Here is a 23,630-nt window from a genome sequence, read left to right on the forward strand (position 1 = left end):
GAGAAATATAGAATAAATGTATATGTAAACATATGAATTTGTACAAATAAATGTACATATTTAACATATGTTCCATCGAAATGTCCTGACAATAGTCACAGCTCAATAGCAGTGAGCACAAATAATGTCCAGATATTGGTTTCTAAATACCATTCTCCACTGAAAGGAACCAGGACTACTCGGAGAAAGACTGATTCCAGCGTTGGGGCAGGGGAAACACAAAATGACTTTGGAATCTCTTGTGCAGTGATCAAGGGAATGTAAAAAGGATAAAGATATGTCAAAAGGAGAAATAAGCCTACTGGAAGGGGCTCCCACTGGGCAAATGTGGAATAATTTGAGCAACTAAAGAATATTAATAATAAAGTACAGCCCACTAGATAAAACAGGAATTCCTTAGTCAGCACAGATATAAAGAAATAAAAGAATGGAAGCATGATGAGGAATGGAACATGGTCTTTGGTATGCACAGAGGATTGGTTGCAGGGCCCCTCAACTACAAAGGGCATAGTATTTGTATATAACCTGCACATTTTCTCCTGTATACTTTATATCATCTCTGGATTACTTACAATACTCAATACTATATAAATGCATTATGAGTACTTGTTACACTGTATTGTTTAGGGAATAATGTCAGGACAAAAATTCTGTATTCAGTACAATTGCATTTTGTAAAAATATATGCTTGATCCACAGTTGGTTGACTTCTTGGGTGCAGAACTCATAGGTGTTGGAAGGTCAATTGTAGCTCTGTAGCCTGAAAGTTTCTCTACACAGAATAATTAGAAAAAGAGTAACTTTACAATGGAAAGCCTGGCCAACTCCACCTTAATCGAGTGCTCTTGGTTAATAGCACCAGTGAGGGGCTAACTGACATCCTCTGCCACTTGATAGGCTGCAGCGAGCACACAGCACTGCTTCACTGCTGACACTTGACCTGAATCTGGTCATGATACAACATTGGACAACCCCAAATTGAAGGATATTACATGTTTTTTATTCTATAAAAATAAGTGGCTTGTGATATGGAAAAGTGTCCGGTTCCATGAAGGTAAAGGACAGGCTAAGGAATGATTCAGTGTTGATGAAAATGGAAGAATTATGACAACTAAATACAAACATGAATTCTGGACAGGATCTTTTTACTGGAGAAAGAACTTTATTGGGACCATTGAAAAATTTGCATGAGTAACATCAGTGTTAGGTTCCTCATTCTGATGGTTGTACTGGGGTCATCCATATGAACGCTCTCATTAGTGAGAAATACACACTGAAGTGCTTGGGTGTGACAGGGCATAGTCACAGCTCAGACTCTGCAGGGAGAAGCCTCAGAGTGAGTCAGAGTTTAGTGTCCAGGGGGTTTAATAGGCAGTACCCTTGGGATCAGCACCTGTGAGAGGTGAGAAACGGAAACAGGCTTCCTGTAAGGAGGCCCAGCAGCCTCAGCTGACCCCATGATGAGCTCTAGAGCCGTGAGCATCACAAAACAGGCCAACAGAGGGGGGCATTCAAGCTGTACCCTGATCAGAAATTGAATGTGGACTGTCCCCAGTGTGGCATGAGCCTGGGTGAGGCAGCTCTCTGCAACTGTAGGAACTGATAACAGAAGCCTGTTTGCTGACAGTACTCCAAGCAGCTGGCCCAAGAGGTATTTCAATTAAGGGAAACTCAATGGCTGCATCTCTGTGTTCATTTCTGTGCAGCTTTTAGAACTATGTCTACTCATGTATGTTTGAGGAGTGGCTTCTCCAGGTTTTTAGTGGGCCTCTCCTCCTAGGGACAGTTTGTAGGACAAACTATAGCGCCCTTTGCTACACCTGGTTCTGGGGCTGTAGTAGAAATGCACAGCCTTTTAAAATCTCTCTCAGGCCAGTGCCGAGGCTCCCTTGGTTAATCCTCCGCCTGTGGTGCCGGCATCCTATATGAGCACCGGGTTCTAGTCCCGGCTTCTCCTCTTCCAGTCCAGCTCTCTGCTGTGGCCCAGGAAGGCAGTGGAGGATGGCCCAAGTGCTTGGGCCCTGCACCCGCATGGGAGACCGGGAGGAAGCACCTGGCTCCTGGCTTCAGATCAGCACAGTTCCGGCTGTAGTGGCCATTTGGGGAGTGAACAACGGAAGGAAGACCTCTCTCTCTGTCTCTCTCTCTCACTGTCTATAACTCTACCTGTCAAATAAAGAAAAAAATCTCTCTCACTCTCAGCTACCACCCCTCAGTCTCTGTGACTTACCTGGGGATGTGATCTCTTAAAGATGCCTGAGTTACCCATTTATCAATGTAGGGCTCCTGCAGTATCCATTTATCTTTGCTACTGAGCAAGATAATAATAAGAGGCATCCAAGTAGGTCATCTGGCTACCAGAACATTCTTCCCTACTTCTCTTGTATGAGGGTACTTCAAAAAGTTCATAGAAAAAGTGGAATTAAAAGTTTATTTGGGTGCAAAAATTATTTTTTCAAATCATATAGGTGGGTGTAGTAGTAGACCTAACTCTTTCCAATGATCAATGTCCCCTGCAAGATTGTTTGTTCTTCTACTTCTTCTTCTTCTTTTTTTTTTTTTTTAAGATTTTTATTTATTTGAGAAGTAGAGTTACAGACAGAGAGATGGAGAAAAAGAGAGAAAGGTCTTTCATATGCCGGTTCACTCCCCAAATGGCTGAGACAGCCAGAGCTAGGCCAGGCTGAAGCCAGGAGCCAGGAGCTTCTTCCAGGTCTCCCACGCAGGTGCAGGGGCCCAAGGACTTAGGCCATCTTCTGCTGCTTTCTCAGGCCATAGCAGAGAGCAGGATTGGAAGAGGAGTAGCTGGGATGCAAACTGGTGCCCATTATAGGATGGTGGCGCCACAGGCAGAAGCTTAGCATAGTATACCACAGAGTGGGCCCCTGTTCTTCTATTCAAACCTGCTTGTCTGAGGACACTAGTAGACCAAGTTGCCCAGGCAGCAAGTTTTACTAGTAATCCAAAGAGACTTTTACTATATCCCCTGGTGGACACATTCCTGTTCTGGGAACCGGGTCCCTAACCCTGCAGAGTCCAATATAGCAAGAGCAGGAAGCAAAAATTTCCTATGAGTCATTGGAGGTGATGATAAGCAAGCCTGCTTTGCTTCAGTATTTTGCTTCCCAGATCCGTGTAGTCTTCCTGCTGGGCACACAACACCACATGCAAATCTTTGATTCAGTGAGTTTAATGTATCCCAAAGGATGGCTCACAGAGCACTGCATCTAGGCACACACTTGAGCTGTCTCTTTTTACAAGGAATTCCTTTGACAGTGCCCTGTCAGAGCAGCAGCTCTGGGGGATATAATCGGAAAGTGACATAGCCAGTATATACCATGGATTCACTCTCATACCTTCTTTGCTGTAAATGGGGTCCCTGGGTCTGATGCAACATTATATTAAATACCCTGCTGGTGTATCAAACATTCTGTAAGCCCAGGGTGAACACTGAGGGGAAGACACTACACAGAACATGGGTCCCTTTCTGTCAGAGGACTCACTCAACCTTTTAGAGTAGAGGGCCCCCAAGTAGTCAACTTATTACCAACTGTTTGGTCTCCTGGAGGGATGGTGCCATATCAGGAGGTCAGCATGGCCTCTGGCTGTCAAGTTGGGCACTTGGCCGTGGCAATAACCAGACCAGCACTGATAAATGGGAGCCCATGCTGTTGTGTTCAGAACAGTTCAATCCCTGCCCCACCATGGCCACTTCATTTATTGTCCATTCTGATGTCAATGTTCTGGTTGGTGACAGTGGCTAAGTCAGCTAAGCCATTTTGTATGTGGAGGATTTACATCTTTTTTTCTTTTCTCTATGTCATATTTGTTTTTGTTTCTCTGTTCCTTCATTCCTACCTGCTTTGTGTTAAAGAGATATCTTCCATGGGGCCGGTGCTGTGGTGCAGCGGGTTAACCCCCTGGCCTGAAGCACCGGCATCCCATATGGGCGCCGGTTCTAGTCCCGGCTGCTCCTCTTCCAATCCAGCTCTCTGCTATGGCCTGGGAAAGCAGTAGAAGATGGCCCAAGTCCTTGGGCCCCTGCATCCACGTGAGAGACCTGGAAGAAGCTCCCGGCTCCTGGCTTCGGATTGGCACAGCTCCGGCTGCTGCGGCCATCTGGGGAGTGAACCATTGGATGGAAGACTTCTCTCTCTCTCTCTGTCTCTCCTCTCTCTGTGTAACTCTGACTTTCAAATAAATAAATAAATTTCTTAAAAAAAGAGAGAAATCTTCCTAGTACCACTGTAATTCTCTTGTCATTTCTTTTACAATATATATATTTTGAGTAATTTTATTAATGGTTGCCTTCAGCATTACAATTAATTAACATCCTAAATTATAGCAATCTAGTTCAGATTGATGACAAACCTAGTCTGAATAGTATACAGAAACTTTACTCCTGAATAGTTCTGTTCCTTTGGCTCTTCTTTTCTTCTTTTGTTTGTGCAGACTGAGTGGGACCTGTGTTGGCTGCCATCTGTTTTTCAGCAAGGGATACATGTTTTATTAACCAGCTCCATAGTTCTCTGCAGGTCAGGTGCCCTGGGTGCCACTGTGACTTTGCTGCCCATTATGATAATCGCATCCACGTGGTTTCTGACAGTTGTGGGATGCTACATTCAATTCAGTTTTCTCCGGGCCCAACTATATCCATTGCTAATAGGCAGCTCAGTTTTATAACATCTCCTGCCATCACTCTGGCCCACAAGAGTCTCCACTGAACTTTTTAGTGATTCTGGTGCCCTTTCAACAGTATGTTCTGTTAGTAAGAGTGTGTCCTCTAGTGGGTTTTCTGGCCTTACTTTGTAAGTCCATGTCAGCATGTCGACTTTCCTGAGTCCTTTTTAAAATATTGAGAAAACATGCATATACATAAAAGTAACCATTTTCAAGTGTACAGTTCAGTGGTGTTTAGTATATTCACAGGGTTGTTCAACCATCACCACAATCAAATTTAAGATATTTTTATCATCCCTAAAATGTATCCTTGTACTCATTAGCAGTTACTTGTCATCTCCATTTACACTAGTGCTGGCAAACACTAATTTATTATATCTCTTTGGATCTGTCTGTTCTAGACATGTTATATTATTGGAATAATATAATTTTTAGCCTTCTGTATATGCCTTTTAAAAAGATTTTGTTACTTATTTGAAAGGCAGAGTTACAGAGAGAGAGAGAGGGACAGACAAAGAGATATCTTCCATCTGCTGGTTCACTCCTCAAATGGCTGCAACAGACAGGGCTGGGCCAGGTCGGGCTGAAGCCAGGAGCCAGGAACTTTATCTGGGACCCCTACATGAGTGCAGATGCCCAAATACTTGGGCCATCTTTCACTGCTTTCCCAGGCTTGTTATCAGGGAGCTGGACCAGAAGTGGAGCAGCTGGCTCATCCACATGGGATGCTGCTGCTCCTCCGCACGCGGAGGAGCCGCACCGGACCGGGCGCTTGTTGTTCCCTTTTTTTACAAGTCCTTTCTATAGTAAAGTAAGAATAAGTAAACAGCAAACTCCCAAAGCAAGAATGAGTAGAGAGAAATGAGAAAGAACGAAGTAACGAACTTCCCCGCGAACTCTCCAACGCACTCTCCAACCAACCCACACCACCATGCCGTCTCTCTCCTCCTATATAGTCCTCTCCACCAATCCCAACTCGGCTGCCCACACGCCGAGCACGCCGCTCTCCTCCAATCAGGAGCAGCTCCTGCAGCTTGTCAAGTTGGTGAGAGGCAGCTGGGTAGAAGCTGTTTACTTCTCTCCCAGCGCCACATTGTGGGAGAGCAGATGCATAGAATAAATCTTAATTCCAGTAACAGTATAGTCCGAATTGCTCCCCACAGATCCCCCTTTCTTTTTATTTTTTGGCGTTGATACGCGCCTGTGTAAAGTTCAGTGTGATCTTCATGCTATTGACTCTTGTTTGTCGTGCTACTTCAGAGTTTGTTGAAAAATGTCCCGTATTCCAAAGATCCCAGGGATTGGTTATTCATTGTTTTCTTCCTCAAATGGAGTTTTCTTCTTCTAGATCTTCTGCTGGCAGGTTTATCAACCGAATTCTTCTCTCAGGGGTCCATATTGGTTGTGCCGCACCCTGTGGAAAAAAACAAACGGCGCCTCGTACTCTTCTGAGTAAGGGGAACGGGCCTTTCCATTGGTTGTCCTGTAAATCCTTCCACATTACCCACTGTATTGATTCCTTATCAACTGATTGAGTATGCATTTCTGCAGGTGTTTTACCGTTCTTTTTCTTGTTCAAAAAATTAATTGTATAAAGAGCTAGGGCCAAGACGTCCTTGTTGGATGTGGCCATTTCCCCTATTCCCCCTTTTTGTTTAATTATTAAATTTTTTAAATATAAGTGAGCGCGTTCTACCACAGCTTGCCCCTGTGGATTGTATGGAATACCGGTAATATGGGAGATTCCGAATTCTTTCAAAAATGCAGCAAAACGCTTTGATGTATACGCTGGGCCGTTATCCGTTTTGATCACATGAGGAACTCCCCAGGCTGCAAAAGCCTGCAAGCAGTGTTGGATTACTTGTTGTACTCCTTCTTTATTCATGGCTGTGGCCATAATTACACCTGAGTATGTATCTACAGTGACGTGAACACAGCTTTGTCGCCCAAAAGAGGGGATATGTGTAACGTCCATTTGCCAGATATGTCCTGGTTTAAGGCCACGGGGATTGGCTCCCGCAGGAATCTTTGGAACTATGGTAACAATGCACTTTTCACAGGATCTAATGATATCTTCTGCTTGCTTGCGGGGAATATTAAATTTAAAACTTAAAGTGTGGGTGTTAACATGCCATTTAGAGTGATATTCTTTAGCTTGTTCCAAAGCGGTGCATGCAAGCAAGAATCTTGAATAGTGATCTGCCATCATGTTTCCTCGAGTAAGTGGGCCGGGTAAATTAGAATGAGCTCTTATGTGGCCTATGTAAATAGCATGCTCTCTTTGATTTAATAACCCCTGAATTTCACTTAGATAAGAATAGACTGAGGAGGATTTAAGAATAAGGCACTGTGTAGCAAGCATCTGAACTGCATTCACCACATATGCACTATCAGACAAAATATTCATGGGTGCACTCTCTCTGCGTAATACTGTTGCGATAATAGCTAATTCTGCATGTTGTGGAGAAGGGGATGCTGTTAAAACGAAATATCGTTGATTGTTAAATATAGCTGCTCCTGTTCCGCCTTTAGCTCCATCTGTAAATACGGTAACTGCCCCTTGAATTGGATCCCTTCGCACCTTCTGCACCCGTTTTATTGAAACCTGTGTGCAGAAGTTAACAAATGGATGGCGAGGGTAGTGATTGTCAATCTCTATTTGTAGAATGAGAACTATGTATGCCCATTGCCAGCATTCCCTTGTAAAGGCTTCTACTGCCTCTTGAGCAAAGGGAACTACACATCGCTTTGGAGTCTTCCCCGCCATTTCTGTCGCCTTTTTTATTGCTGTTAATATTAAATCGGCCACCGCAATGCCTTGGGTGTATAGTACACGCGGTGCATGTGAATGTGGGTATACAAACAACAAGGGTCCTCCTTGCCAAATGACTGCGAAGGGATACAGCTGTTCCATAAAAATTAATATTTCTAGGGCTTGTTGTGGATCACATCTTTCCATCTGCATTGCTTTAATTTGTTTTTCAATTTTCTGTAACGCCAAGCGGGCTTCTATTGTCAGTCTACGAGGGGAATCAAGCTGGGCATCTCCTTCTAAAATATTGAATAATGGCATCATATCTTCGGTAGTTAATTTACAATAGGGCCTCAACCAATTTAAATTGCCACATAATTTTTGGAAGTCATTAAGGGTCTGTAACCCATCTATTGCAATTTCAAATTCTAATGGGGTTACCTTTTCAGAAGTTACTTTAAGTCCTAAGTACTGTACTACTTCCCCTTTTTGTATTTTCTCTGGCGCTACTTGTAACCCAACTTTTTCCAAATATAATAGCAGCAGCTTATATGCTTCCATTAGGTGACTTTCACTTTCAGCCGTTATTAACAAGTCATCCATGTAGTGTAAAATTTGTACCTTTGGGCACTGTTGTCGAACCGGCTCTACTGCCTGGTCAACATATAGCTGGCATATGGCAGGACTGTTGGTCATTCCTTGGGGAAGCACCTTCCATTCATATCTTTTGTCGGGACCTTGATGATTAATGGAAGGTACGGTGAAAGCAAACCTCTGAGTGTCTTGTTCATGTAGAGGTATGCTAAAAAAGCAGTCCTTCAGATCGAGTACTATTAGTGGCCAATGCTTTGGGATCATAGTAGGAACCGGGAGTCCGGGTTGCAATGCCCCCATGGGTTGCATCTGCTGATTAACAGCCCGTAAATCATGCAACAACCGGTATTTCCCTGATTTTTTCTTTATCACGAATATTGGCGTATTCCATGGGGAGGTTGATGGTTGCAAATGGCCTGCCTCTAATTGTTGTGATACTATATCATTTACCGCAGCCAACTTTTCCTGGGTAAGGGGCCACTGTGGTATCCACTTTGGCTTGTTGTCCAGCCATGACAATGGCAGCGGCTGCATCTCAGTGGCCCCCACGAAAAACCCGTGTCCTGTCTTTTAAAATCGCCTTTGGGCTGGGCTAGGTCCCTTCTGCCTTCTCTGGAGCCTAATCCTCTCTCCTGATATCCCTTTTTATACATAATACGCCGTCCTGTAGAACTCTCCAATTGATCCTCATTTGTTAACGTCAGTCCCAATTGTTCTAAAATGTCTCTTCCCCATAATGTGATGGGGAGTGCACTAACATAAGGTTGCACATTTCCCTTGTTCCCTTCTTGATCCTGCCAATGAAGCACCTGAGCACTCCTTGATGGTGTCATGGCCGCACCTAGGCCTACTAAAGTATTATCTCCTGGCTGAAGGGGCCATGACTTCGGCCAATCATTTTCCGAAATTATACTTACATCCGCACCTGTGTCTAGCAGGCCCTGAATTGACTTTCCTCTAATGGTTAAGGTCCACAGAGGTCGATCTGCTAGAGATAGGGACAAGGCTGCAAATTTCTCCCCTTGGGGTCCATTAACATCCTGCGCTCCAATCATGATCAGTATTTGAGCCACAGGTTCTTCTGGTTTGATTTGAATAATACCCTTTGTAGATTGTATTAGCACTTTTAACTTATCACAAGGTAATTGAATGACTCCGGTGATGACCATTAGGCCTCTCAAAGCATTTGTTTCTTTTCCTACGATTATTCCAAGTCCGTTATGCTCCGCTGAAATTGTTTCTGCCCTCACCTCTATGGCTTGTGGCCCCATTTGAGGTGTCAGTACCGAATATTCGGTGGCTCGTAACTCTGCGCGGTAAATATTTGGTTTTGGGACCGTGGCACCCACCGATTGTTTTGGCCCCGGGGTGCAGGGGCCCACATTCCGTTTTTTTGCTGTTGACCATATACACCTGATCTTCTTATGGGGCCCGGCTCATTTGGCATCCTCTGGGGATTGCCTGCGCTGTTTATTTTAAAGTAACATTCACTGACCCAATGATTTCCTCTTCTACAGCGTGGGCAAAGGCCTGGTCTTCTCGAGTTCTCTATGCCCTGCCGATCTCGGGCTGGAAATCTGGCCCTACATTCCCTCATTAGATGCCCTTCTCGACCACATCTAAAGCATATACGTCCCCTCATGTTCTGTCTAAATTGTCGGGTTACTGCTACTGCAGCATGTGATCCAGAAACTACATCATCCATGACATCCCTACAGATTTTCAAAAAGGTAGGGATGTCCTTATGCTGCCATGGTCTAAGAGCTTCCCGACATGTTTTATTGGCCTGCTCATACGCCAATCTTTTGACTAAGGGCATTGCTTCTTCCACGGTTTCGAAAATGTTTCCTGCTGCTTCCATTAATCGGTTCACGAAATCAGCGTAAGGCTCAGTAGGGCCCTGTACTATCTTAGTTAGGCTGTGTCGTACTTCTCCTTTTCTGGGTATCACCTTCCAGGCTCTTCTTACTATTTCTCGCACCTGTAAGAGGACAGCTGTTGGTAATCGGGCCTGCTCATCGGGACTGGCAAATCGCCCTTCTCCATTTAACATTTCCTCATCCCATGCTTGATTCCCTGTTTGATAGTTCTGCTTTGAATATTCTCGCGCAAATTCTTTATAGGCAGCTAGCCACAAGAGGAAGTCACCCCCGCCTAACACCGCCTTTACTAAGTTTCTCCAATCCTCAGGTATTAGGCCTTGCTGCCCGATGTTATCAAGGATTGCCTGAGTGTAACTTGCATGGGGCCCATACAATTGTACTGATTGCTGCAACTCTTTAAGTAATTTATGGTCAAGAGGCGTCCATCCCCTGTTTCCCTGTGGATCCTGAATTACAGGAAACACCTGGCCTGGTTCCTGGTACTGCTCCCAAGCAGGTTTTCTATAAACAGCTCCCCTTTGCTTGTTTTCGGTTCTTGGCCTTTCTAGCTCCTCCTGCATACCTACTCCCTCCATCACTCCTTCTTCCTCCCACTCTTCTTCAATCTCATATGGAAAAAAGGGGCTTTTCTTTACAGGAGGAAACTTTGGTAGTACCAATGGGCGATACCGGGGTGGTGATTCATCCTTTATGGTTGAATTTGCCAGCCTTGTATGGCCAGGATATATTCTTGGCATCTCTCTCGGGGGCGAGGTTCCCTCCTCAGCTTCCTTCTCCCCCCCATAAGCTTCCTGGCTCTCTAAATCCTTCTTTGATTTTCTTCTCACTTGTTCGTTACAATAGTTGCTCGCCTGGCTGCCCTGCCATAATTCTTCCTGCATTTCACTCCCCTCATTAAGCAACAACTCGATCCCTTCCGTGGGGTTCTGAAGCACCTGATCAACGAGTTGCCACAGCTTCAGCACTTCTATCGGTTCCCCAGCCTCGCGCATTTTCCGTCCCACCTGCCTCCACTGCTGTGGAAACCAGGGGGACGTCTCTACGATTGCTCTTACGAATGCATGAATTTTCCTCCCCCCTCGTTTCCCTTGCTTAGAGGAAAAGCTGCGACGAGGTGGGGAGTAGGAAGAGAGAGAGAGAGAAACCATATTTAGCCCATAGATGATCTTTAGGGAGAAACAGAGGATGGTGCCCAGGAGGAGGAAGAGGTAGCCAGTGGGCAAAGAGTAGCCAAAGAACTCCATTGTCTGTACCGTCTGTGACATGTTGGAGCAGTGAGCGTAATGGAAGACTGAGTCTCCCAGACGTTCCCAGTTAATACCTCCTTCCTAGCTTCTAATTTTCTTCCCCCGCGGCTTTTTTCCTAGGTTCTGACTAGCCTTTCACCGGCACTCTTTCCGTCCGGCCTTCCCCTAGGCTCTTTGCTAGTCTCTCTCTCCAGTAATTTCCCACTTCTTCCCGGTCTTTCCCTCCTAGGTTTCCTATCCGAGTCACGTTTCCTATCCGAGTCACGGCACCACTTGCTGCTCCTCCGCACGCGGAGGAGCCGCACCGGACCGGGCGCTTGTTGTTCCCTTTTTTTACAAGTCCTTTCTATAGTAAAGTAAGAATAAGTAAACAGCAAACTCCCAAAGCAAGAATGAGTAGAGAGAAATGAGAAAGAACGAAGTAACGAACTTCCCCGCGAACTCTCCAACGCACTCTCCAACCAACCCACACCACCATGCCGTCTCTCTCCTCCTATATAGTCCTCTCCACCAATCCCAACTCGGCTGCCCACACGCCGAGCACGCCGCTCTCCTCCAATCAGGAGCAGCTCCTGCAGCTTGTCAAGTTGGTGAGAGGCAGCTGGGTAGAAGCTGTTTACTTCTCTCCCAGCGCCACATTGTGGGAGAGCAGATGCATAGAATAAATCTTAATTCCAGTAACAGTATAGTCCGAATTGCTCCCCACAGGATGCCAGTGTCACAGCATGGAGTGCTTAATCCTCCGTCCCACAACACAAGCTCCTGTATATGCCTTCTTTCACTTAAAATAATGTTTCTATGTCTCTCCATGTGTAGCACATATCAGAATCCTATTCCTTTTTGCAGCTGACTAATATTCCATTACATTGATATTTATATTTTGTTTATTCACTCAGCTGATGGAGGCTTGGATTGTTTCTACTTTTTAGCTAATATGAATAATCCTACTATAAATCATTGTGTGCAGCTTTCTGTGTAGACATGTTTTAATTTCTCTTGTGTATATACCTGGGAATGCAGTTGTTGCAACAAACAGTAACTTTATGTTTAGCATTTTCAGCAATGGCCACACTATTTTCCAAAGCGGCTGCCTCCTTTTACATTCCTGCCAGCAGTGTATGATGGTTCCAATTTCTCCACATTCTCACCAGCACTTGTTATTTTCCTGTTTTTTTTTTTTTTTTTTTAATTATAGTTACTCAAGTGGGCAGGAAGTGGTATCTCATTGTGGTTTTTATTTACATTTCCTTAATGACCAACGGTATTGAACATATATTGTCACGTGCTTTTGTCCACTTATATATACTCTTTGGGGAAATGTCTACTAAAATCCTTAACTTTAAAATTAAATTATTTATATTATTATTATTGAATAAAGAATTCTTTATATATTCTGCATATTGGGTTCTTGTCAGAGATGTGATTTACAAATACTTTCTCCCATTCTGTGAGTGTCTTCATTTTTTTAAAAGACATATTTATTTATTTGAAAGTCAGAGTTACACAGAGAGATTGAGAGGGAGAGAGAAAGAGAGAGAGAGAGAGGTCTTCCATCCACTGGTTCACTCCCCAGTTGGCCACAATGGCCGGAGCTGTGCCCATGCAAAGCCAGGAGCCTGGAGCTTCTTCCAGGTCTCCCACATGGGTGCAGGGGCCCAAGGACTTGGGCCATCTTCTACTGCTTTTCTAGGTAGGCCATGTCAGAAAGCTGGATCAGAAGTGGAGCAGCCGGGACTTGAACCAGCACCCATATGGGATGCCAGCGCTGCAGGCAAAGGCTTAGCCCACTGCGCCACTGTGCTGGTTTCTCATTTTTTTTTTTTTTTAAGATTTATTTATTTATTTGAAAATCAGAGTTACAGAGAGAGACAGAGATAGAGAGATCTTCTATCCCCTGGTCCATTCTTCAGATGGGCACAATGGCCAGGACTGGGCCATCATGAAACCAGGAGCCAAGATCTTCATCTGGGTTTCCCTCATCAGTGTCAGGGGCCCAAATTCTTGGACCATCTTATGCTGCTTTTCCAAGGCAGTTATCAGGGAGCTGGTTTGGAAGTGGAGCAGCCGGCACATAAACCATTGCTCATATGGGATGCCAGTGTTGCAGGTGGCAGCTTTAGCCACTATGCTACAAACACCAATCCCAGTCTGCATTTTCTTGATGATGTCCTTTGATACACAAAAGTTTTTCATTTTGAAGAAGTCCAAGTTGCCTGTTTTTCTTTGGTTATGTGTTCTTTTCTCTTTTTTTCTTTTTAATTTTAATTTTTTAAGAAAGAGAGACAGAAAGAGAGACAGAGGGAGAGAGCAGACTCCCCCATCTGCTAGTTCGCAACCCGATGCCTGCAACAGTCAGGACTGGGTAGGGCTGAAGCCAGTAGCTAAGAATGTGATCCAGGCCTTCCACATGGGCGGAGAACCCAGTTATTTGACACATCACTGCTACCTCCCAGGATCTGCACCAGCAGGAAGCTGGAGTCAGGAGCCAGAGCCAGGAATCAAATTATAGTACTACGGAATGGAACCCACGCATTTAAACTGCAGTCTGCTCCCAGGTAGCCCTTTCTTTTGGTGTCATATATAAGATCCCAGTGTCTGATTGAAGTTTTCTTCTAAGAGTTTTATAGTGCTTAGTTTTGTAATCCATTTTGTGTTAATTTTTGTGTATTGTGTGAGACAGATGCCCAGTTTCACTCTTTTTTTGTGGCTACTCAGTTGTCCAAGCACCATGTGTTGAGAAACTATTTTTTCATCACGTAATTGTTTTGGCACTCTTGTTGTAAACCCATTGCCTATTGCTTTGGTTTGAATGTGTCACCTCCAAAATTCAGACGTATTAAGAAGTGGAGTATTTAAGAGGTGATTAGGCCGTGAGGGCTACTCCCTTGTGAGTGGGATTGAGGCCCCTACAGGTTTCACATGGTGTTTGGCTCTCTTGCCCTTCCACCTTCTGCTGTGAGGACCCAGCCTGCTTCCCTCTGGACGATATGGCAGTAAGATGCCATCTTGGAAGCAAGAACAGGCCTTGGCGATCATCAAACCCGCCAGTGCCTTGACCTTGGACTTCCCAGCCTCCGGAACCGTGAGAAAGTTTCTGTTCTTTATAAATTACCTAGTCTCAGGGTATTTCAGTTCAAATAGATTTAAGACACAAATGACTGGGTAGATTTATTCATTTCTGGACTTTCAGTTCTATGTCTATCCTCATGCCAGTATCACATTGGTTTTATTACTATAGCTTTGTTGTAAGTTTTGCAACTGGCAATTGAGTGTTCTACCTCTGTTCTTTTTCAAGATTGCTTTGGTTATTCAGGGTCCCTTGGATTTCCCTACACATTTTAAAATCATCCTGTTAATATCTTCGATAAAGAGGATTTTTAAAATTTATTTGACAGATAGAGTTAGACAGTGAGAGAGAGAGACAGAGAGAAAGGTCTTCCTTCCGTTGGTTCACCCCAAAATAGCCACTACAGCTGGAACTGCGCTGATCTGAAACCAGGAGCCAGGTGCTTCCTTCTGGTCTCCCATGTGGGTGCAGGGGCCTAAGTGCATCCTCCACTGCCTTCCCAGGCCACAGCAGAGAGCTGGACTAGAAGAGGAGCAACCGGCACTAGAACCCGGTGCCCACATGGGATGATGGTGCCGCAGGCAGAGGATTAACCAAGTGAGCCATGGCACCGGCCCTGAAGAGGATGTTTTAACAGGATCTAATCTGTGGATCAGTTTGGAGGTGATTGTTATTGTTATTCTAGTTTTTCAATTCATGAACACAATATCTTCTTATTAACATCAGTCTTCCTTATTGTTTACTTTTATTTGTTTTACTTATTTGAGAGGCAGAAAGAGACTCAAAGAAAAACAGGGGCCAGCATTGTGGAAGAGTAGGTTAAGCCACCACCTGTAATGCTGGCATCCCATATGAGCACTGGTTCAAGTCCCATCTGCTCCACTTCCAATCCAGCTCCCTGCTAATATGCATGGCAAGGCATCAGAAGACAGTCTAATTACTTGGGCCCTTGCCTCCCTCATGGGAGACACAAATGGAATCCCTGGCTCCTGGCTTTGCCTTGACATTTTAGCTTTGGAGACATTTGGAGAGCAAAATAGTAAATAGAATATCTCTCTCTAACTATCTTTCAGGTAAATAAATCTTGGTTTTTTTTTTTTTTTTTTAAGAATTGTTTACTTATTTGAAAGTCAAAAGTACATAAAGAGAGAGAATCTTGTGTCTACTGGTTCACTTTCGCAGTGGCTGCAATGGTTGGGGCTGGTCCAGGCTGAAGGCAGGAGTCTGGAATTCCATTAGAGTCTCCTACGTGGGTGCAGGGGCCCAAGTACTTGGGCCATCTTCTGCTGTTTTCCCAGGTACATTAGCAGGGAGCTGTATCAGAAGTGGACTTGAACCCACACATATATGGAATGCTGGTGTTGCAGGCAGTGACTTAACCAGCTATGTCACAATGCCGGTTCCCCTAGGAGTCATCTTATAGGCAAGTTTGCACCAACTCTGGGGCCCATGTCAAAGTGTCAATCTTATATTTGGGTTGAGTGTGGGGAGCAACTCGGACTAGACTAAGTTACTGGAATTAAGACTTATTCTATGCATCTGCTCTCCCACAATATGGCGCTGGGAGAGGAGGAAACAGCTTCTACACAGCTGCCTCCAGTTCAACCAATAGACTGTGGGACCTGCTCCTGATTGGAGGAGAGCAGCGTACTCGGTGTGTGGGTAGCAGAGTTGGGATTGGTGGAAGAGGACTATAAAGGAGGAGAGAGACACTATGCACCGGGAACATCTATCTGAAGGAACACCTGAGGAACATCTGAGCAGCCCCCGAGAGAGCCGGCCGGCGGTGTGCTGCTCCCCCGCGGAAGTGGGGAAAGTGGCAGGGGGAACCGCCCTTCCACGGAGGTGGAAGGGACGGTAGCCAACCCGGGAAGAACCAGCAGCAAACCCGGGGAGGGCCGAGCAGACAAAAGAACAGCGCAGGGTCCTGTGTCGTTCCTCCACGAAGAGGGGGAGCGACAGTTGAGTACTCCCAGCTTTGCTCTAATCTTAGGTTCTATCCTCCATGATCAAGCATCCTTAGAATCTTGTCCCAAGCCTACTCCTGTAGTCCATGTGAACTAGATAGTTTTATCCCCTTGGGGTGTGGTTTCTATTCCTCCAATCAGGCCTAGCATGCCTTACCTTCATTAGGCTGTACCTGAAACCCTAGTTGTAGGTTTGTTGTGGTGGACATGCAGGAAGGTGGGGGCTGATCCTTAGGGGTCACCTGCTGTCCTGTAGGAGAGAGGCCTTTGCTTATCCTCAGGTACGATAAGCTCTGAGTAGGAAAGAACAGCTCACTTCTGCAGGCAAAGAGGGTCAAGAGGAGCCTGGAAATAAAAGATTTTGACAGGCATTAACCCAGATGTCTCTATCCCACATGTTAGGGTCTCATTCTTCCCCAACCAGGGCTCTGTGTTTGGCATAGGGAATCTAATTTGATTGGTAGCTTCACTTTCTTTGAAGCATAGCTACACCGATGATCTGGCCTGGGTCTCTGTCCTCAGCTTTCTTGGCCTTCCACCCCAGGCTCTGAAAGCCTCCTTATGTGTTATTAGAGACCCTCTGGTCTCTGGTTTTCATCCTGGACTCTTAGTTGCCTGCAAAGTACTCTGTCAGTGTTTTGGTTTCTTTTCCTAGAGTTTTAGTAAAACCAACCAATAAACATCCAATCCCACTGTCTTTATAGTTCCTGCTTCTGATTATATATTGCACCAGCTAATACATTCTCTTCTACTGGTACACCATCCCAGTTCACCATAGATGGAAGTCTTAATAGCCCATGCCAAAGGCTGTCTGTGCTCCACCAGTGGCATGGTCCTTCCTACCAGCTGACTGGAGAGCAGTCCAGCTCTCAAGCCCCATCTTATCTCAGCTTTCTCAGACCTCTCTCCAACTGTTTGGCTTTTCCAGGAGGCGAAGCCTGAGACAGATTTCAGTGTTCAGGATATTTGCTAGGGAGAGCTCTTGGGATCAACATCTGTGGATGAGAAAGGAAGGAAATAGGTTGGGCCAAGGGAGAAGCTGACCTGAGATGCAGGCTGATAACCTCAGTTAACCCCATGCAGGAAGTTCTTGAGCAGAAATGGTTCATCATGGTTGTCCCACACAGGACCAAAAGAGCCAGTGCCTTTCTGTCTTTGCCCCCATTGTCCACTGGATTTGGACCACCCAGGGAAGATGCATCCGCAGATGAGGAAACCTTGCAGGAAATGGTAACTGACAGGTTGTACAGCTGGACAACAGGTCCTGCCTTGAAGGGGGATCAGGACAGTGCAGTTGCACGTCCATTACAGAGATCATGCCAGCAAATCACTCTCAATTTGTTCAGGTGAAAACACATTATCCTCTGTGTGCAATTTTTCTGTAAGCTGAAAGTACTTTCAGAATACAAAGCTTTAAAAAAAATGAGCAGGAGTTTGGCATTGTGGCATAGCAGGTTGGGCCACCACTTGTGACACCAGCATCCCATAGCTGAGTGCTGGTTCCCATCCTGGCTGCTCTACTTCCCATCCAGCTTCCTTCTAATGGGCCTAGAAAAGCCACAGAGGATGGCCCAAGCCCTTGGGCCCCTGTCATCCTTGTGGGCGATTCTGACGGAGTTTTTGGCTCCTGGCTTCAGCCTGGCCCAGACCTGGCTTTTGGGCCCATTTGGGGAGTGAACCGGGAGATGAGAGATATTCCTTTTTCCCCCTCTTTCTCTGCCTCCCTGCACCCCCAAATAAATAAATCTTAAAAAAAATTAAAGGGCCGGCGCCGCGGCTCACTAGGCTAATCCTCCGCCTAGCGGCGCCGGCACACCGGGTTCTAGTCCCGGTCGGGGCGCCGGATTCTGTCCCGGTTGCCCCTCTTCCAGGCCAGCCCTCTGCTGTGGCCAGGGAGTGCAGTGGAGGATGGCCCAGGTGCTTGGGCCCTGCACCCCATGGGAGACCAGGAAAAGCACCTGGCTCCTGGCTCCTGCCATCGGATCAGCGCGGTGCGCCGGCCGCAGCGCGCCGGCCGCGGCGGCCATTGGAGGGTGAACCAACGGTAAAGGAAGACCTTTCTCTCTGTCTCTCTCTCTCACTGTCCACTCTGCCTGTCAAAAAAATAAAAAAAAAAATAAAAAAATAAAAAAAATAAAAAAAAATTAAAAACCAACATGACTTTAACAAAAAAAAAAGGAAGAAAAGAACAGAATTACGTAAGTTTTGATTGAAGAAACATCTGAAAAAGAGCCTCCTGCTGTTCATACAAAGAAGCGAGCCTGGTGTTGAAAAGATGAAAATTCATGTGAGTGAGTAAAAATATGATCACCAGAAGAGGTGTGGTGGGAGATAAGCCTGAGAAGGCAGGTGGGAGCTTCCTCCTTACTGAGCAGTCTCATGTGTAAGCCTTTGGAGCCAGGCTACAATGGAAAACGCCTGTTTCATCCCAGCTGGACTGGCTTTGGGCAGGTGGAGTCTCTTTCGGATTACCTTTCAGAGTTGCTGTTTCCCATTTCCCTCTTGCTTTCATTCCTTTCCTCTCCAAGGCCATCCTGAAACTTGGAACATGGAGGTGTGAGTCTTTCCTCAGCTTCCCCATACTGGGATGAAGATTATTTTTAGGACTCATCGCTGAGTCACAGAGGGAGGAGGAGGAAAACAGCCCTTGTAATCTCTTCCCTTTCGTTCCTTCATAACCTGCTGTACAGCTGAATCCTCTTCCAGACTTTGCCTTTCCCCCAAGAATGCTTTGTCTTGTCTTTCTCTTTTGGAAACAGTAAAGCGTCACCAGAGGCTTCTCAAAGGGGAAGCACATCTTTCTTTGCTGGAATGGACCACAGGCTAAATTAAATGAGAGTGCCGTGAGCTGCTTTTATGGAAGTAAATCTATTTATTGTTCTACTGGTTTTTGGGATCTGAGAGGTTATATATAGTTGCTCCGGATCCGCTTCTCCCTTCCCCTCGGCTGTACCTCCCTCTGGGCTTTCCCTCTGTTTCTCCTGCTTTCTGCAGAGAGATGCAGATGGAGATTGTTGCTGGATTGGCCTTCATTCTCTGCAGCAGCGTGTTTGAGCATGTCTCATGTTTCACTGTTTGATCATATCCTTTGAGAAATAAACAAGCCTGGAAACAGTGAACTCAATACTGTTAAAAAAGATTTCTACCAATCTACACATTAGACATTAAAAATAGAAACAACAACAACAACAGCAACAACAAGCACAGCTTCCCAACTAAGTTGCCAAGAAAGAGAAGGGGAAGTTCTGTCTTTGATAAAGTAGATACTCAAAGAACAACTGTTGAATTGAGTGAATGAAAGAGATTTGGCTTAGCTTCAGGAAACCATGGTTTAAATAGGCAAGCTTCTGGAGGGCCCTTATTTATGCATTGGTTGATGTGTTCAGAGTGCTTTCACTCACATTATTATTTCATGCACTCCTTGGACCATCCCTGTGAGGGAGATGAGGCAGGTGTTATTTATACCATTTGAAAGATGAGATTGAATGACTTCCCTGGAGTCAAACAATTAGTAAGTGGCAAAAAGAGTCATTTTCCAGGTCTGCTGACTACTGTTGATGCCAAGACGCCAGATGGATATTTTTGAGAGATTTTATTTGAAAAGCAGAGCTGCAGAGAGAGAGGTGGTGGGGGGTGGTGAGTGGGGGGGCACTCTATTTCTAATTTTCCACTTCTGTGGCTTTCTTAGGTGCAGTAACAGGGATACTGGATTGGAAGTGGAGCAGCTAGGACTTGAATCGCCACTCACTTGGGATGCTGGCATTGCAAGTGGCTTAACTCTGTGCCATAATGCCAGTCCCCAGATGGATTCTTCTGATTTCAGAGTGAAGCTCTCAGGATCACTGCCGGGTGATTTGTCTTATTTAAAATGGCCTGTGAGGCTGCACTGTGGCATAGCAGACAAAGCCACCACCTGCAGTGCTGGCATCTCATGGGTGCTGGTTAGATTCCCACTGCTCTACTTCCCTTTCTGTAACTCTGTCTTTCAAACAAATAAATAAATCTTTAAAAAAAAAAAAAACAAAACGGACTGTATGAAAATGAACTCATGCAGTCACTGGGCTGAGACACCCTTAGGCTGTCTAGGGTGGTAAACACCAAACAGATGGATCTAAACTGAAGAAAAGATTCATTGCACAAAGCAGTGTGAGTGGAGGGCTGGCGATGTGGCATAGTAGGCTAAGCCTCTGCCTGTGGAACCAGCATTCCATATGGGTGCCGGCTCATGTCCTGGCTGCTCCTCTTTCAGTCCAGCTCTCTGCTTATAGCCTGGGAAAGCAGTGGAAGATGGCCTAAATACTTGGGCCCCTGCACCTGTGTGGGAGACCCAGATGAAGCTTCTGGCTCCTGGCTCCTGGCTCCTGGTTTCTGTTTGGCCCAGCTCTGGCTGTTGTGGCATTTGGGGAGTAAAACCAGCGGACAGAAGACCTTTCTCTCTGTCTCTCCCTCTCTGTGTCTGCAACTCTGCCACTCAAATAAATAAATAATTTTTTTTAAAAGCAGTATGAGTGGACAGAACTATAGCAAATCAGTTTCATTCTGTACTGATTTGGGATAATGCATTTAACGTTGTAAGGCTGAAGTTCCTTTAAAAGAACAGGGGCTCAGAGTGATGTTTTTATTCTAAGAAAAACAACCACGTGTTATTGTTGACTGTTTTCTAAAGTCATGTGACAATAAAATGCTAGGCCTCTTTGCTAAGAAAATGAAAAACAGAATTGAAAGCACTATTGTGTCCTACATCTGACAAAACAATAATGAAGCTATACCTGGAATTGTACCTTTAATTCTGCCCAGAAAAATCTTATGAAAAAGGTTCTAGTAGGTAATCCAGGTCATAGAAAGGGTCAACTAAAATAACCAAAAAAATTCCCTAGGAGGAAGTTGCTTTAAAAACAAAATTAAGGGGCTGGTACTGTTGCACAGTGGGTTAAGCCACCACTTGCAATGTTGGCATTCCATATCGGAACACCAGGTCAGGTCCTGGCTGCTCTGCTTCTGATCTGTCTCCCTGATAATGTGCCTGGGAAGGCAGCAGAAGATGGCTCAAGTACTTGGATCCCTGCCATCCATATGAGAGACCAAGATGGAGTTCCAGGTTTGGCTTTGCTTAGCCCTGGCCATTGTGGCCATTTGTGGAGTTAACCAGCACATGGAAGATAGTGCTTCTGCTCATTCTCTCTCTCTCTCTCTCTCTCTCACTCTCTCTGCCTATCAAATAAGTAAAATAAATCTTAAAAATTAAGTGGAAATTTGGAAGAAATCTCTGCTCACCTTTGTGAAATTCATGGCATTGTGGACAGTGAGAATATCCCTGAAAACTTCATTTTCTTTCTTTCTTTTTTTTTTTTTTTTTGTTCTCGGATAGAGGACGTATCAGATATTAAACTGATAAGAACAGATACTACACTTGATCTTAGCCAAAAGGCAGAGAAGCGATGAAAAATTCATTTTCAACAAACATTTATTGAGAAGCCGCCACATTCAGGCACTGTGCTTGACACTAGAGTTTACATTGAAGAAAACACAGACGATCGCAGCCATTGTCAGAGAACGCCAGCCTGGGGGAATGATTAGTCCACTCAGCACAGCTCCTTGGGCGTCTGGTTTGCTGTGCATCATCTCTTGGCCTTGGTTGGTGGGTTGCCAGGAACCAGTCAACCTGCAGGCAAGTTCTTCAAGCTGCAAACCTGAAGGACTGGGCTCTTCCTCCTGCCCAGGGGACAAAGCGGAGTCAAGATTCTTAGTAACCTTTCCATGGACATGCAGTTGTTTACCTGGGTCCTGCAGACGCCATCCTTTGCTGCCATCTCAGCATTTCTGAGCTGGGTGCTGCTTAAGGCCGAGGTACGTTCCCAAAAGTGGATTTCTCACTTGGTTGTTTGCAACTGAAAATGCATTTTCCTCTGTGAAATGATGTTAGAAACACTGGCTGGGCAGCACACGTTTATCCTAGTGGGGTGGGGTTAAGATACCTGCATCCCACATTGCAATAGCTGGGTTTGATTCCTAACTCTGTTTCCTAACTTTTGCTTCCTTGCTAATGAGACCCTGGGAGTCACTGGTGATCCCGGCTCAAGTAATTGCCACCAATGTGAGAGCCCTGGATTGCATTCCTGACAACTTGGGCCCTGACCCAACCCTTGCTGTTGCAGGGCTTTGGGGCAGTGAACCAGTGGATGTGGACTCTCTCCCTGTCTCTCTTTATCTGCTTCTCAAATTTAAAAGAAAAGAAAAAGTACTGCTTAGGTTCTCAGGGCTCCTCTTAGAAGCGCATGTAGCCCATATGCAGCTCCACAATGAGACTTCAGAGCTGGACTTACAACATTATTTCTGCTGGAAAATGTGCCCCCGCAGCGGAACAAGGTCTTCCTCCTCCCCCACTTCCTGCTTCCATGAGTAATGAAGCCTGTGTTTACTACAGGAAGTGGCGGCTCCTGAGTGTGGGCGCGGGGTCTGGAGGCAGCCTTGGATGCAGTGCACATGGGGCCAGAGCTATTCTCCCTTCTCCCTGCTCTGTTGCTCTGCGATGGGGGCAGCTGGAGAGTCTTTCCCTGACCCTCCTCCTACAGAGCTACTGAGACTCCTCTGGTAGGGCAGGAGCCTAACAAGACTGACTACATAATTCCTGCGGTTTTTTGATTAGAACACCAGGGAAAAAAAATGCTTCTAAAGGTAGTAAAATATAAAGCTTTCTTCCTTTCTCCTGCAATCCTTCTCTCTTGACTTGTCATGGTGCTTTAAATTTGCTATTAATGTTACCCTCCATAAGGAGAAATTGCATTATTAGCATGAATTTTATAATTGATTTCTGTATTGTGCAAAGCCAGTTTGTTTGTTTTTAAATATTTATTTATTTGAAAGGCAGAGTTACAGAAAGGCAGAGGCAGAGAGAGAGAGAGAGAGAGAGAGTGAGGTCTTCCATCCACTGGTTTACTCCCCAAATGCCTGCCACTACTAGAACTGGGCCGATCTGAAGCTAGGAGCCTGGAGCTTCTTCCGGGTCTCTCATGTGGGTGCAGGAGCCCAAGGACTTGGGCCATCTTCCACTTCTTTCCCAGGCCATAGCAGAGAACTGGATCAGAAGAGGAGCAGCTGGGACCCAAACCAGTGCCTCTATGGGATGCTGGCACTGCAGACAGTGGCTTCACCTGCTATGCCACAGCACCGGCCCCCAAAGCCAGTTTTAAATACAAATATAAGAGCATTTAATTACTATGTAGGGGTTAGCATTGTGCTGCAGCAGATTAAACCAATGCTTTCGATCCCTACATCCCACATTAAAGTGGTGGTTTAAGTCCTGGTTGCTCCACTTCCAAACCAGCTCCCTGCTAATGCACCTGGGAAAGCAGTAATAATGGCCCAAATATTTGGGCTCCTGCCACTCAAATGGGAGGTCCAGATAGGGTTCCAGGATCCTGGCTTTGGTCTGACCCAGCC

General features: G+C 45.5%; 1 protein-coding gene and 1 pseudogene across 1 annotated transcript in view; one reads left to right on the plus strand and one right to left on the minus strand.

Moving 5' to 3' along the window:
- The window catches only part of MAPK6 (mitogen-activated protein kinase 6), a 94,236-nt gene that overhangs the window by 18,036 nt on the left and 52,570 nt on the right, over positions 1-23,630 (plus strand). The gene's annotated exons all lie outside the window — the stretch shown is intronic.
- Positions 21,450-21,630, minus strand: LOC127484046 (U2 spliceosomal RNA; annotated as a pseudogene).

The sequence above is a fragment of the Oryctolagus cuniculus genome, chromosome 12 (assembly GCF_964237555.1).
Source record: "Oryctolagus cuniculus chromosome 12, mOryCun1.1, whole genome shotgun sequence".
Classification (NCBI taxonomy): Eukaryota; Metazoa; Chordata; class Mammalia; order Lagomorpha; family Leporidae; genus Oryctolagus; species Oryctolagus cuniculus.